The following is a 16,195-nucleotide window of genomic DNA, read 5'->3' as shown; positions in this document are numbered from 1 at the left end:
GTGTGACAGCTACAACTCCCTGGGCTACTTCCCCATGGCCTCCTCCCAACACCTTCTTTATCCTCACCATAGGACCTTCCTCCTGGTGTCTGATAATGCTTGTACACCTCAGTCCTCCAACAGTCCGCGTTCTCATTCTCAGCTCCTAGTGTCTCTTGCTCCCAGCTCCTCACACACACACACACATCACAAACTGAAGTGAGCTCCTTTCTAAAACCCAGGTGCCCTGATTAGCCTGCCTTAATTGATTCTAGCAGCTTCTTGATTGGCTGCAGGTGTTCTAATCAACCTGTCTTAATTGTCTCCTGATTGTTCTGGAACCTTCCCTGTTACCTTACCCAGGGAAAAGGGACCTACTTAGCCTGGGGCTAATATATCTGCCTTCTATTATTCTTCTGTAGCCATCTGGCCCAACCCTGTCACAATAGCCATAACTGGGCTATAATACACAAATGATCATGGTAGAAGAAAAGGGAATACGTAATAAGCCATCATAGACTACTGCACCAAGATTCTAAACAATTGGCCTAATTTCTCAAATGAACTGTAGACTGTCAACGACTTGGGTAAGGGAAGAGGAGAGGAATTGACATGATAGACATTGTGTGACATCACATCATATTCAAATACTTTGTTCTTGGTGTGAATCACTCCTCTGTTTTTCCAGACAGTACAGGAGATGACTATCTATATAGCTATCATAGAGCTGGTCATAAAATTTCCATAACTTTTGACAGAAAAATGGAGTGAATGAAAATTTGTGCGAAAAATCTCCCCCTTTTCCCATCTCCTCTTCACCCCTTCCCCCATGTTTTTGACCATCTTGGTTTCTAGGTTCTTCTACAACTCCCATCACACTGACATCTTAGCACCTCTCAGAATTAAAGTGTACACACAAGGGTGTCGCTTTCTCTTCACCTCCTCCTCTCAAGTCTTCTGGGATAAAACTTATCTGTTTATTTGAGAGAGAGAGAGAGAGAGAGATCTGAAGTCCTGAGTTGATACCATTTGGGTGTGGAGATTAATAGATCTAGCGTGAGGGCCTCATTTGTTGATAGTAGGCTTTGTCAGGAAGAAGGCCAAAGAGAGACAAGTATCAGTGGGTAGGGCTAAGACACATCTCAAATCTCAGCCAAGATTACAAAGCAGGCGCTCCAGTGCCTGAATGCCAGATCTGATACTGACCCTGTCTATGTCACCCAAACCTTTGTGTGCCTCAGCTTCCCTTTACGGAAAACAGAAAAGATGATCCTTGCCTACCTCACAAGGAGGTGGTGAAGATGACTGGGTCAGACAGTGGCAGGGAAAAGTGCAAGGAGCCTTCCCCGCGTACTGTAGCCCTGCAGGAGGGCCAGTTACAGTGAACTATCTCTTTTCAGTCATTAGTTGCACTTAAGAATGAGGAGTTGGGGGGGAATTCTACTACAGGAAAAACACAGGATGATCCTATCATGAACTGCTCTCAGTGCAAGTCATTCCAAACAATGGAGAGGAGCAGGGACATATCCTGCCTTGACATTACCATGCAGTGGTCTAGAGCACTGGCTGGCTATGAAGGGGAGTGCAAACTGCACCCTCATTAGGGGTGGGTCAGCAGGCATGCTGCCTCTGTACATTGAGAGCACTGGGAAATAATATGCCCCAGTCAGGGGACATCATGTTTTGAGGAGCTTCCCTTGTGTTAGAGTGGTGCCACACTGTCAAGAACACAGCCATCTTACTGGCACAACAAGCCCTTTGCTATGTATTTTGAAGATAAACCATTTGGCCCCCAGTCTCTCTCTCGTCCTCCCCAATCTGCATATTATTAGTGAGTCAATTGGAAGTGCTAGCTGCCAAAGGAGGAGCAAGAGGCATTGAGAACAAGAGGCTCTGGAACGGTCGGTCAGTGGCACCTAAAAGTAGATGCTGTATGTTGATTGGGAAGTACAGAAATATTTCCATTTTAGTCCTGATACACCTGCACCAGCAGAGTGCCTTGTTAAGAACAGCTCAGATCAAAAAGTTACCATTGTTCCTCCATGTTGCTACATTCTTTCCTCACAGAACTGTCCCTCCCCCATTCTTTCCCATATTAGCTGTCACACAGCTGAAACTCCTCCCACAGCCTGGCTGTCACAGCTACAGCTGTTAATCTGTGCTCAGGTGTTATGGATCAATTGATTAATTCATCTTTGCTACTATGTACCCTCATTTCCCAGGGAGGAAGTTCCATTAGGGAGGTATTCCTTGACTGCCTACAGGATTGGAGGACGCTTAATTTAGTACAGGTTATTCAGGATCAGGAATAATTTGTATGTAGGCAGTTAAAGCCTAATCCAAAAAGCTAGAAGGTTAAAAATAATCCAAATTTAGATGCTTTGGGGGGGCTAGGTGTCCATGTCTGCACACTTTGAGTAAGATTTTTAAAACCTGGTCTCCTTTGTTATGCTCACAATTTTCAGCTAAAAGTAACCGCAGGCACTATTTTGTTCCCAGAAATATTTGTGGATGAGACTGTCATTTGGGCACAGTCTAAAACAGGCTAATATTTTCTCTTTTTGCAATCATTTTTTCAGTTTGTTCTAGAATTATTCCTTTAAAGAAGGAAGGTTTGATTCAATAGATGCTGTAAAGCAAATCACTCCTAGAATAATATATATTTTGCCACAGTTGGCTGAGCATCTTAGAGCTATGGATACTTGCTGTCTTTATGAAGAATGCTCTCTTGAAATAACCCAAGACGTATGCCTGGTAAGATCCATGTGATCATACAGGTTTTGTGGTCTTTATTGGACTGGAAGTTTTTCAGTTAAACAGACAATTGCTGATAGGGACAGTATTGAGAACAGTGGGAAATGCTGCATTCACATAAACATTCTCTGTCGGAAGCTCCATGACAGGTATGTTGGTAGTGATGTATAATCAAACTGGAAAATACTTTATGTAGCCAGAGTAACATCAGAATATTCCTATGTCACTAATACAACTGTGCCTTTTTATTTGATTAGCGGAGAAAATGTTGTTGAGAAACATGTAAATCATCACTGCATATTGCTGCTGAGTGTTTTTTGTAACTTCACTCTTTTAAACAGTTTTTTCTTAATGCATTGGTGTGTCTGATGTATTGGGAGAAAAATAAATGCTCTGTGTAATGTTGGCCATGGTGCAGTCCACAAATCCAGTCATGTGTAAATTAGGGATGAGTGAACTATTTGAGAGTGAGGAGAATGTGAGAATTGCCTCAAACCAAGCCTAATCCAAAGTGTTTTTTTTTTTCCTAGTTTGACATAGCCTTTGTTAAATGTTTGTGTGTATCTATGCTGCTTAGCAACCGAAAAGTTCAGAAGAGGAAACCTTCTGAATGTAACTGTTGGCCTAATTGTGTTCTCACTTACGCTGATTTTGATTGTGTGTGATTTTTTCCATGGATTTCGATGTTACTCCTGGGTATATGGATGCAAGGGAATCAGGCTGTTTTATCCTATTTTGTTGTTACAGAACTAGTATTGAGAATGTCCCAAAAAAAGCATATTTTTTTTCTCACAAGGTTTCCTGATCAGTTCCAAAGAGGCTTGGAAAAATTTGAGCTAATCATGATAGGCCACTAATGTTTGGTTATGTTGATGATGTAAATCCTGAGTTGCTAGACTAATGTAATAGAGGGAAGGAATCTGATGTCTGAATACTAAATTCAACTAATCAACCTTGTGAGGTTCTCCATCACTAAGTGTAAATGAGAGAGAGTTTTGTGTGGAGGGAAATGTAATCACTGAATAGCATGTAATATACAGAAATATGAGAAAGATACTACATACATATAAAGAAAAGGAGTACTTGTGGCACCTTAGAGACTAACCAATTTATTTGAGCATGAGCTTTCGTGAGCTACAGCTCACTTCATCAGATGCATACCGTGGAAACTGCAGCAGACTTTATATATACACAGAGAATATGAAACAATACCTCCTCCCACCCCACTGTCCTGCTGGTAATAGCTTATCTAAAGTACCAGAAGTTACCTACTACAGGACAGGCCTAACAAAGAAAATAACAGAACGCCACTAGCCGTCACCTTCAGCCCCCAACTAAAACCCCTCCAACGCATTATTAAGGATCTACAACCTATCCTAAAGGATGACCCAACACTCTCACAAATCTTGGGAGACAGGCCAGTCCTTGCCTACAGACAGCCCCGCAACCTGAAGCAAATACTCACCAACAACCACATACCACACAACAGAACCACTAACCCAGGAACTTATCCTTGCAACAAAGCCCGTTGCCAATTGTGCCCACATATCTATTCAGGGGACACCATCACAGGGCCTAATAACATCAGCCACACTATCAGAGGCTCGTTCACCTGCACATCCACCAATGTGATTTATGCCATCATGTGCCAGCAATGCCCCTCTGCCATGTACATTGGTCAAACTGGACAGTCTCTACGTAAAAGAATAAATGGACACAAATCAGATGTCAAGAATTATAACATTCATAAACCAGTCGGAGAACACTTCAATCTCTCTGGTCACGCAATCACAGACATGAAGGTCGCTATCTTAAAACAAAAAAACTTCAAATCCAGACTCCAGCGAGAAACTGCTGAATTGGAATTCATTTGCAAATTGGATACTATTAATTTAGGCTTAAATAGAGACTGGGAGTGGCTAAGTCATTATGCAAGGTAGCCTATTTCCTCTTGTTTTTTCCTACCCCCCCCCCCAGATGTTCTGGTTTAACTTGGATTTAAACTTGGAGAGTGGTCAGTTTGGACGAGCTATTACCAGCAGGAGAGTGAGTCTGTGTGTGTATGGGGGTGGGTTTTTGGAGGGGGGTGAGGGAGTGAGAGAACCTGGATTTGTGCAGGAAATGGCCTAACTTCATTATCATGCACATTGTGTAAAGAGTTGTCACTTTGGATGGGCTATCACCAGCAGGAGAGTGAATTTGTGTGGCGGGGTGGAGGGTGAGAAAACCTGGATTTGTGCTGGAAATGGCCTAACCTGACGGTTACTTTAGATAAGCTATTACCAGCAGGACAGTGGGGTGGGAGGAGGTATTGTTTCATATTCTCTGTGTATATATAAAGTCTGCTGCAGTTTCCACGGTATGCATCTGATGAAGTGAGCTGTAGCTCACGAAAGCTCATGCTCAAATAAATTGGTTAGTCTCTAAGGTGCCACAAGTACTCCTTTTCTTTTTGCGAATACAGACTAACACGGCTGTTACTCTGATACATACATATACTAGGCCAAATGTTGCCTTCTGTGACAGTGAAAGTCTTGTCTCACACCAGTTGTTCCTCAGATGGTATAGAGAACCTTCTACCTTATGCAATCATATAGACCTGTGGACACAGGTTTAAAATGTCGCCATTCCAATCTGTGACGGTTTCTTTCCACTTTCTACTCACTCTGTGATGGTATCAATGACTGCATAAGGTGCAAGGCAATGGAGCCTCAGTCCACTGTGTTTGGTTCAATGTGATAGAAATAGTGGAAATATTAATATTGCACCAAGTTCTAATCTCCAAATCATGATACAGTATTTAGAGTTCATCTACAGTGTAATTGGAGTGTGTGATTCCAGCACATGTGGGTGTGTCTGAGATAAGTTTAATTTAGCTAGCTCAAGTACTGATAGCTGTGAAGCCATGGTAGCTGGAGAGTCAGCACAGAATGCTGGGTACTTACTTGGGCAGCTAACTTGTGCTGCTGTGGCTTAACTGCTCCAATACCTGTGCAAGCTAGATTAAAGCTAGTTCAGATATGTCTAAGTGAGTGCCTGGTTGCAGTGTAGACATATTCTTAGATACCCCAGTGATAGAATAGATGGAATGGACACACATTTTCGAAATACTAGCAGAACAGCCCCAAGAAGGCACTCTCTTTCTAGACCATTATTTTCTTTATTTTCACTGCTTGGTTTAACTACATTTAATTAATGCGGGTGTATTTTTGCATTGGTAAGACTCTAAAGGACAAGTCTATCAGGACAAATCCTGTGACATGGGTACTGGTACATAATCTCCTGAATGTTGTGCAGCCTCTTTGACGTTGAGAACCATTTATGCGTCACCCGTATACCGCTGATAGCTTTTTAACTGTGCTGCAGGGATTTGATCAAACTTTGTACCATCTGCATAGCCTGTGAGTCTTCTCCTCCTCTCCCCACCCCTTCCCCCTTTTCTCTCTGAACCTGACTTTGGCCACAATGTGATCTAGAAGTGTGTTGCTGCTAAGTGCCTTTTCGGCTTAAGGTTCTGTGTGTCTCATGGCTGGTTTGAGAGTTACTCTAGGTTCCTTGGTGTCCCAGCAGGATTTTTATGTGGTGCTAGAGGTAACCCAGGTGGGTTGTTACTGCTGATGGAAACTGTTGTGAGCAACTCTCTAAGGACAGGAAAGTGAGTCAGTAGAACTGACTCCATCTTACAGCTCCAGTGCCCATAGGCTGCCGGCTTCAAGTCAGTCTCCTGAAGCATGTTCCTGCCACCATCATTCCTGTTCACATCATAGTTTGGCTTGATTTATTTAGGACAAATATTTGTGCTATTTGGAGAACATCAGATCTATTCATTACAGTTTGTGCCTGGAACTATGAAACTGATATTAAAACAAAAAGCATCATATGCTGATTATGTGATGACTAATAATGAAAGGAAAACAAGCTAGCATCCTTACCTATGAGTGCATTTATATGCATTCAAGGGGGAAATAGACAATTTAATTTTGATCACTAACTGTTCACTCATATTCAGACTATTTTGCTCCAACTGCTTGTTGTTTTTCTCTGATAACTTAGAAGTCTTCATTGATTTAGATAATGAAGAAAGATGTTCCCTTATTGTGGTGCCAATATAAAATGTATGGATGGCAGCACATGAATGTTCATCTTTTGTATTCACTAGCTCCCATAGTTGAATCTAATTACTTCACCTCTGTATCTGTGAACTAATGTAAAGAATTCTGTGCTCATTTGATGATTTCTTCAATAGAAGAGAGAAAAAGTGTAATTGTTTTTCCTCTGCAAAATATTGTAGCTTCAGAGGTATTTGAAAGAAGGAGGCAAGACCAAATTGCCTTAAAGAATCCAACAGACTTGAATGCAACCCTGTGGTGGAGTTTGCAAATCCCACACTGACCAGAAAAGGGATAATATAGGTGCTGTGGGCTCAATCAGGCCCCCCCCCCCGCATCACCTGTAAGAGCTATCAGGCTTGGAGGATATGGTTAAAAGGAGAGAGCTAGCTCTCTTGAGAGGAGGCTGAAAGGAAGAGCAGAATTCTTATACCAACTCCCTGAAGGAAGGCCTGACTGGAGCCAGACCACAGGGGGCTAGAGGCTCCCTTAGGGAAGGTAGGCCTGGTGTTGGAGTATTTTCTGTTCTACCTGGGACCTGCTTATGGTCTGAGTGGCACTGGTGCAGATCACACCTGTGCTTCCACCTCCAAGGGGATGACCATCTTCAATAAACATTTGTTGGTTTTCCCCCTATCAGAGTACATTCTGTGATTTGTCATGAGCCCCAAAACAACATGGTCACAAGTCTTCATGCTGCAGCACCTTCTCTCCTAGAGTTGAGAACAAGTGGTGCCACTCACCAAAAGAGCACTTTGTTAAATTTTGCATTCCTGTAGCCTCTCTCTTAAACCACCTGCAACCCAGTCACTGGGGAACAGGGAGTCCATTACAACATAACTGTTCAGTCCTGCTGATACAAAATTGTTTAATTTAAAAGATAAGTCTCATGGCTACTAAAGAAAAATGGGGTAGGAGCTACCTCTTTGTACAGAACTTAGCACAACAAGGCCCTTGATCGTTCAGGTGCTACTGTAATATAAATGAATAATAATAGAGAATTCCACTAAGTTCCTTACAATAAAGATGAGGTGGATAGTAGTTCCTTTATAGTACCATTCCTAGATACTGCTGTGTTGGGAGCATTAGAAATGCATAGACTAACAATCACATATACAACAATCAAATTGTGATCTGACTAAACAAAAGAAAATTGATTCTGATAGTGCGGGAATTTCACCAGGGAAATAACCTTTGCTTTGATATCCTTGATCTCCTTTTCTCCATGAAAATGTCTTGACAGACTATAAAGGCTTTTTTTGATGGTTAAAAGTGAATTGAAATGTGCGTTAAATACAAAACCCTGTTTGTACTGTTTGTAAAGGATCCAATCCTGAAGCCTTTATTCTCTTGAGCAATCTCATTAAAATCAGTGGTAGTGCTCATATGAGTAAGGGCTGCAGGATATGGCCCATACTTGTTAAGTGAATCATAGAAACATAGGATTGGAAGAGACCTCGAGAAGTATCTAGCTCAGCCCTCTGCATTCAGGGCAGGACTAAGTATTATCTGGACCATCCCTGACAGTTGTTTGTATGACCTGCTTTTAAAAATCTCCAATGATGAAGATTCCACAACATCCCTAGGCAATTTATTCCAGTGCTTAACCACTCTGACAGTTAAGTTTTTCCTAATGTCAAACCTAAACCACCCTTGCTGCAATTTAATCCCATTGCTTCTTGCCCTATCCTCAGAGGTTAAGGAGAACAATTTTTCTCCCTCCTCCTTGTAACGACCTTTTATGTACTTGAAAACTATTACCATGTCCCCCCTAAGTCTTCGTTTCTCCAGACTGAAAAAAATTGGGTTTGTTTAATCTTCTTTCATAGGTGATGTTTTCTAGACCTTTAATCATTTTTATTGCTCTTCTCTGGGCTTTCTCCAATTTGTCCACATCTTTCCTGAATATGGGAGTAGACTTAAAAATTATACATTTTAATATAGGCCATTTGAATACTGTTTTTTCTTTTACCTCAGTTCATGTTAAGTATTTCTTTTGTAAGTATGTGATAGGGACAACATTAAAAATACTCTGAAGAATGCAGGTCCCTACTGTGTGTTAGATGATGGCTGTCTCCATACATGCAGGAGGAACACAGGTTCCTGTATGCAGGTTTTGACTGGGGTAACTTTCCCTTACACGTTTAAATGTTTGCATTTGTAAATTTAAAGCTATACAGACATTTTTTTGAAAGATTTAAGATCTCAAATTGCATCCTTGTCTGTTTAATCAGGGGGTCCCAACTATGGAATGTGAGGTGGATGTTCCATCGAGTCCCTTCACTACAACGTTTTTTTAAGAAAGTAGTATATGAACCATTGAAGAGCTGCTGATTTAAATGCTTTCATAAAAGTACACTAAGCATATTTAAAATGATATAATGGCTTAAAACCCTCAGGCTGAAATCTTGGTCCCACTGAAGGCAATGGCAACAGGATTTCATCCTCAGGCTTTCCACTGAATATAGCTGTTATGTTAACCTAGTCCACTACATCATGGGAGCTAAGCATTGGAGCTGTTGGTTTCCAAGTGGATTTGAACATGTGATTTTGACCTAGAAAGTCCTACATGACTTGAGACATTCCTATTTGAGCGATTGCTGCTATGGAGTGTGGCAGAACAGTATGGTGAGAGAAGGCAATCAGCTGAGGTACTCAAGCTGGAGTCTCCACCATTTAATAGAGTGGAGGTTGATGGCAGTTTCCATGAAGAGATTTCAAGCTTGCAGACCTACTCCTTCCCTGTCCTTCTTGCTCTGAAATAGCCATGTGATGATGAAGAAGGAAGTCTCTCTCAGACAATTCTTTCCTTTCCTTGCTCTCATGTGAAGCAGATAATAGGATACCTACATGCCCCTGGTCACAACTCCCCTCATGATTCTGCCATCTATAAATGTTATGGGCTCTATGACAATAGCATACCTGGTGCCAGCCTATGCCAAGGTCCCCATGTCTCAACTGAACACTGACAAAGACCTAGCTTAGATCGGTCTGTCTCGCCCATGTGTTAATATAGTTGAAATAGGTATTAGCATTATAAGAATGTGTTTAGTATTCATTCTTTATTGAATGCTTGTAAATTGCTGCATGCATTAATCTCACTTATAACATCTGTAGCCCATATTATAAAATAGTATTTGTATTGGAAGCCTCTGTAACTGTGTAAAATACCAGACAGGAGAGACATTAATTGATGTGAAATCCTGGTTTCCAACAGAAAGTGTTATGTCCTGCCCAATGGGGAAGATCCATCAACACCGGATGAACTATTGTGGAATATTAACGAAGACACAATACATTGATTGCTCTCGCCCCGTATGAATATGAGTCATGCAAGTGAATTCCTCCCATCAGCTAAATTTGCAGCTCAGTGCAAGGGAGGAAAGGAATAAACAACCTCTGAGAAGGAGGAAATGTATTGATATGCTGCTTCGACTCTGCGGAGCAAGGTTTTCTGGCATAAGCAACAACTCTATTTCTTAGCCTGGGATAGCCCTAAACAACATATAGAGTTGCTTATTATAGAAGCTTCAGTTACCTTTTGAAACTTGAGATTGTAACTCATTTGTGCGTGTATGTTCACCTGCTTTAAACTTGTAAATAACTCTTGTTTCCTTTTCCTATATAATACATCTTTAGAGAGTTGATTATAGGAGTGGCTCTAAATGTTGCCTTTGTCTTTGTGAAATCTGAATTGCACTTGACCTGGGGTAAGTGACTCATCCTTTGGGACTGGGAGTAACCTGAATATTGCTATGATCCTTGGTGTAAGAGAACATCTATCACAAAGATAAGCTTCCTGAGTGGCAAGATAGAGATTACGTAAGGGGACTGTCTGTGACTCCATGTCAAAGCTGTTTATAGTGCACGAGGAGTTTACATTTGATTGGTTGGTGAAATCGAAGTATAGAACTCGCCACTAGTTTGGGGTTTGTGCCCTGTTTCTTATAAGTCTGCGCTGAGGCTGGTACTTATGCTCCTGAGCCACAGCAGGACAGCTTGATAGGCTCCCCTTTACATTTGCTGTTATTGGTCTCTTGGATGGGTCATGCCCTAGCAGTCTTGTAACCTTCCAGCCTATCTGGTGTTCCCAAAGGGCAGCTAGCTGGCCTGCTCCCCACCCTGTCACTTCCGGGGAAAGGGGATGCCTTTTCTCCTCCCTGGCAACATACAGCAATTCAGGAAATGGTGTAAGGATTTTCTGAGATGGGGCTTGGGAAGGCAGGTATCCTGCCTGCCTTTTCCTACAACATTCCTCCCATTCTTGTTGTTAGACCTTTAATACCTAACAACCACTTCCTTTCTCAGGCCATAGGGTTCTTTGCCTCCGATTCCCCAAAATGCACAAGGCTAATGTATAGTGCTAATGGATGGAGTTTTCACAGTCCTGCTGCTAGCAAAAGCTTTGTATTATCCAGAAGATGTGGAGAAAACCACCTGGCACTTCCTGAAAATGTGTGTGTGTGGCAGGGGAGCAAGGGGGGTGGGGAGAGGAGGAGGGAGATGGCAGATTACTAACTGCTCTCCTCTCCTATGAGAATGCACTAAATGTTAGAGGGAGCTGGGGCCTGTTGAGTGACATGTAAGAGAAGGGGCATTTGACAGGGCTAAATCTTACGTGGGGTCTGCACTCACACAACAACTGGTGGTATGTTGGAACAACAGCCCTGCTAAGTATTAGATTTTTTTTTAAAGATGCAAATGGGAATTTAGGGCCAAAATAATAAAAAGATATTAAAGTTCCATTAGCAATATTAACTCAGGCACACTGCACAGCCTGTGATTCTCTTTAAATAAACCTGTCACAAAAGCATAAATAGAAATAAATGTACTATGTATTAAACCACACACATTCAGGCAGAAAATGAAGGCTATAGACCAGCATCATCTTAAGTTCTTTAAGTAATTAAAAATTAAAAAATCCTATGGTAGGTAGAGAAATTTATTAAGGCATTTTCTATCCCCCACAGGCAAAATCTTCCCTACTTCAAACGTTAAGCCCAAGAAATGTTGCTCAAAGATAATGAAGAAGAAAGCTGTTCAAAGGCCATGTAATGCATATTCTCCTCCTGATTCTTCATTAATATAACTTCATCTAAAGGTGAAAACTCCTGCTTTGACATGAGAACTCTTCTGTTTTTAAGAATTAGCGACTCTAGCCCTGTGGTTTCATGAACACAACATAATAAAAGGGGGGTTTTTAATGCATATCTTTGCAAATCAATAGATCACTTAAAGTGATACTATTATTAAGACATTGAAAATAAATGGGTTCACTTTACAGTAGTTTTTTAAATTGTTTTTTACCACATGTAATTCATTTTTAATTAGAGGTCATGTGTTATGGCTCCATTTATTAATGCATTAGCCTTTTATGTGTGGAAATCAGTTTCAAATTAGCAACTGAAAAGGCTAAAATTCTCTTCAGTTTAATAATTTCCGTGGTCCTATTTCTAGAGCTCTCATCAATCCTATGTATCTTTCACTAGTTTATAAGATGTCCCAATTTTATAGGGACAGTCCCGATATCTGGGGTTTTGTCTTATATCTATGCCTATTACCCCCACCTCCTGTCCCTGTTTTTCACACTTGCTGTCTGGTCACCTTACTAGTTCAGGCCCTGATCCTTCAAAGAGCACCATGCAGACAGAGTCCTGCATGGAACACGATGGCTTGTTTGCAGCTCTGTGCAGGTTATTCTTCTGCCAGTGTGCCGCTGCTTACAGGATCAGGACTTTAGTGTTCAGAAATCTTCTAAGTGTTCTTTCCCTCCTAGATACAAAACGTGGGGTGGAGCGGGAGGTAGAATTAACAACTCAATACTGGCAGCAAATGTAAAGCTGCAGAGCATGACCCACCAGCTTTGTAGCCACGAAAATGAACCTACTCATCCAAGAAATGTGTGTTTCCAACCCCAAGAGTTATTTCACTTGTCATTTAAAATGTCCTGTGAGGAATGGTAAACATGAAAACTTGTGTTCTGATGGAAAATCTGCTGCAACTGTTAACTATTTAACCTACTTTAAAACCATTATGTTGTATTCAAGTAGGGAATTTCCTCCAGCTATTATTTATGTATATGTAGTGTAATGATGCTGAACTAGGCTCTTCCATGAATCCCAAGCATAAGCTTTCTCTATGCTTTTCTCCACTAATTCCATTTTACTTCATCAGCCACAATGTAATAATTCAATATTGGCTTCTATAATGGAATTATTTTCAAATCCTCTTTTGTGATTGGTGCGATGGCTCTAAAAATGAATTCCCTATCACAGTCTGATATGTGGGCATTAGAGAAATTCATAGCCACGGATGCTGCTTGGAAGGGAAGGAGGCATTTAAAGGCAGCTAAGTCCATCTGTAGAGTTCTCCCTGGTACCTAGACCAGGCAGTAACAACAAAGGGGAGACTTCAACACTCAAATTTAGATGCTTTCTAGTTCTAAATCTAAATCTTCTTTGATGGAGTATTGATGGACAAAGAAGAATATTTGCTAATTGTCATTTACTTCTATTTTAAAAGTCAGAGTAATCTGTTCAGGGAGAAGAAACAGACTAACACAGCTGCTACTCTGAAACCTGTTTTTGTGGGAGTATCTGTTAACTGGAAAACCTGTCTGGAGGGGGAGGGATGCTGAACTATAGGTACCAAAGGTGTGTGTGTCAAGGGAAAGCAAACGGCACATAGTCAAAGTGAACTCTGTGTAGACTAAAAATTGTTCGCATAAACTATTTGAGATAATTTTATGGATCACCAGATAATTTATTTGCAATGAATAATTTGACCAGCTTTAATAGAAACATAATGCAGCTAACCTGTTTTCTATTTTAAGCTCCTGATCTTGCAAATAGTTATGCATGAGCAGAGGTAGATACATGAATAATTCCTTGAAAAATAGGGACTGAATTAAGAATTTCTAGAACTCTTAAAATCAAAATCTTAAATCACAATTTCTTTTTTATTGAGAAACAAAACACTTTCTGCCAGTTCAGGGGATTGGTGCTTATTTGGGCTTTTTCCTATTTAATGAGTTAGTGACTGATTGAAGGACTTTTTTTTGTTTTGTTTTTTGAATCTCATTAACACTGAGTCAGTTTGATGGGTGATTCCGGCATTAATAGCAAAGGGAAACTAAATGCAAATGTAGAAAGAATACACACTATTTCATTTATTACAACACACCTTAGCTTGACAGATATGAGATGTTTGAACCAAATTATAGGAACAGCAATAGCTGATTCTGTTGCATACTGAAATATTATAAGGTTACATTTCTAGTGCACTATACAAGAAAATACAAAATTACTATTCACATAATTGGGCATATAATTTCCCAACACTGCACTATAAAAATACTGCTTTAAGCACTATTAAAGTTTTCCAACTATGTAAAAGTTCTAAAGATGACTAGTAAGATACCAAAGTAAGCATCAAAACCATGCATGTCTGGTCTATGCTCACCTACTGTTAAAGTGACTATATCTGCAGATCACTTAACCAGCCAGATAATTTGGTAATGGAATATTGCCCATCCATCTACAATGAGAGTCTGGCACACATGAATGCTGCCAAGAAATTGAACTTTATTTCTTGGCCCTAGTCACATCACTTGAGTTGATGCTCTGAAATGAAATATGCATGTTACCCTAGTAAGAGTTAATATCTTCAGATTTCAGGGGCTACTGTTATCATGCCCAGAAACATAATTTTAAGATAGCGGTGAAGGGAATAATTTTCTCTCTCTCTCTCTCTCTGTCTCTCTCTTATAGGACTCCGTATGGGTGCCCATCACTGTAGAATCAGAGAACTTTCCAGGTTAACAAACTGACTTAGTGGACTTAATGAAGTCTTCAGTACATGTTTTTTTCTTGGTTATAGGAAGCTCTATTTGGGTTAGGAGTTCTTTCTGCAGGGGAGGAGGGAGAGAGTGGGGTGTGGGAGGGTTGCCATGGCAGCTGTAAATGTCATTCTGCAATGTAAATGTAAATCCACATCCTGTAATTCAAGCATTTAGTCAGACATTCAAGTATAGTATCCATGAGAATCACAAACTGTAACGTATTATCCATTTAACTGTATATAGTAATCACTTGTGCAATGACAGTGATATTGGTTTTAACTGACTGAAGACAAAAGCATGAAGGTACACAAGTGCTTGGCAGTATGAAGTGTATGAATACCTTTGGGAAACCCAACATGTCTTTCAACCTCAGCTTGATTTGCTGTTGCTGCTTTTTACTTATCAAGCCTATGAAGTGAGAGCCAAGAAACCAATACAAGTGTTAGTTGTTCTGTGATGCTGTAAATAGACTCTTGTCAGAGTAGACACTTACTGATACTAGGAGCTTGCTAGATGTCTATGGCATATCAAGATATTAATTACTGTAATGATATGGATAGGCAGCATAAGGGCTCTTTATAGGCTGAACATAGAAAAGTTCTCAGGTTTGAGTTATTTTACTGTTTATGGCAATTTCCTCTGTAAATAGGTTCCTGCTGTGGAGCAGTACTCACAAATGGAAATTCTCTCTCATAGCCAATCTTCTCTGCTTGTTTCAGTCCGAGAAATTGGAATCCATTTGGAAATGATAGAACTCATAATTTCATGGTTTGTGCTACGGATCTTACTGCATGTTTTATAGAATATAATGTGCCGTTCTTCTGGAGCACTATAGTTGGGATATTCATTCAGAAACTGAGAATGTATTCAGCGTACCAAGGGTAGGTTAACTCATCAAAGAGGACATGGTAGATTAATTTCCCCAACTGTTGCCTGATCTAGCAGAAGTAGTATGCCAGAGACAAAGTTAATGATGCAGTCTGTATCACCTTGTACCTCACAAAATCTTCACAGCAAAAAACTTGTAAATAAACAAACATCCATTAATTAAAAGCAAAATTATTAGAATGTTGTATTTATAAAAGCAAACACCATTTAAAAGTGAGGAAAGCACAGTTAGAACTTTGCAGTTTTGCACTCATACTCTTCCCGCCCCACCACCCTGATTCCAACTAATGGGGATACCCTTTATATCATAATTATAACTTTAATCTTGTATAGGTCTTGGATATTATAGATCATAATAAGTAATACATTCCACAGACACAACAAGTCCCTCTTCTACTCCACAGTAAATAGGTGGTGTGTGTTTTTTCTCTTGTTGTTCTAGACTGATTTAATGAACGGTCTCCTCTGAGGTCTTTGACTTTACTAGAGAAGATTGGGTAAAAGTGAATATATGGACTGTGTCTGGATATTCCAACTCAGGTGAATATGAAAGATATAGTGGAGTTCTGTATAGGAGGGAGGATGGGCTATGCTGAACTCTCTGGATCACAGTGGAATAGTCAAG

The sequence above is a fragment of the Eretmochelys imbricata genome, chromosome 9 (assembly GCF_965152235.1).
Source record: "Eretmochelys imbricata isolate rEreImb1 chromosome 9, rEreImb1.hap1, whole genome shotgun sequence".
NCBI lineage: Eukaryota > Metazoa > Chordata > Testudines > Cheloniidae > Eretmochelys > Eretmochelys imbricata.
The sequence above is the reverse complement of the archived record's forward strand: the minus strand, read 5'-3'. Positions refer to the sequence as shown.